The sequence below is a fragment of the Gavialis gangeticus genome, unplaced genomic scaffold (assembly GCF_001723915.1).
Source record: "Gavialis gangeticus isolate Ggan-Ray unplaced genomic scaffold, GavGan_comp1, whole genome shotgun sequence".
Taxonomy (NCBI): domain Eukaryota; kingdom Metazoa; phylum Chordata; order Crocodylia; family Gavialidae; genus Gavialis; species Gavialis gangeticus.
Genome location: NW_017729032.1, coordinates 58,095,164 through 58,095,673, shown reverse-complemented (window position 1 = coordinate 58,095,673; position 510 = coordinate 58,095,164). Strand labels below are relative to the sequence as shown.

Genomic DNA, 510 nt, shown 5'->3' with positions numbered 1-510 from the left:
GCGGCGGCGGCGGGCGGCCGGGCGCGCGGCGCTGCATGTGAGACATGACGAGGAGAAAGTCGAGATGGGCCACCCGGGCGAGCATGGAGCGACCCGCAGTGGATTTAATTTGCGCAGGGAATTGCCCAGGGCTCACCCCCGAGAGAATGTGATCTGCTAACAGCTGGAGGGAAAACAGATCCCCGCCCCTCACCCGCCGGCTAGCGACGCGTGCATCTAAACCAAGTAAGTTGTCGCCCAACTTCGGCAGATTTCCCTTCCCCTACCTTTGCTTTCACTCCTAGGAGAAGGCACCGAGGGGGAGGAATCCTCCAACTTCGGCACAGATCAAGGGGTAGCATTTGTCTTGCAGGGTTTGGTTGATTTTTTTGCACCCTCCCGGACCCCGCTTCCAACTGCATGAAGGTGCCTTTTTTTTTTAATATATAAGAAGCGTGGGCTTTTATGGCAAACCGTTGAAAGTGCCATCCTTCGGCGTTATTGCTGGCAAAAGTCTGACACCTGCAGGAT

At 56.3% G+C, this 510-nt stretch overlaps 1 protein-coding gene across 1 annotated transcript in view; it reads left to right on the top strand.

The window, feature by feature from the left end:
* The first annotated feature begins 6 nt into the window (after positions 1-6).
* TRPC4 (transient receptor potential cation channel subfamily C member 4) overlaps positions 7-510 on the top strand; it is a 308,233-nt gene continuing 307,729 nt past the window's right edge. The window contains exon 1 of the mRNA XM_019525278.1: positions 7-225. The gene's annotated coding sequence lies outside the window, so the exon portion shown is untranslated. The remainder of the gene's footprint in view (positions 226-510) is intronic.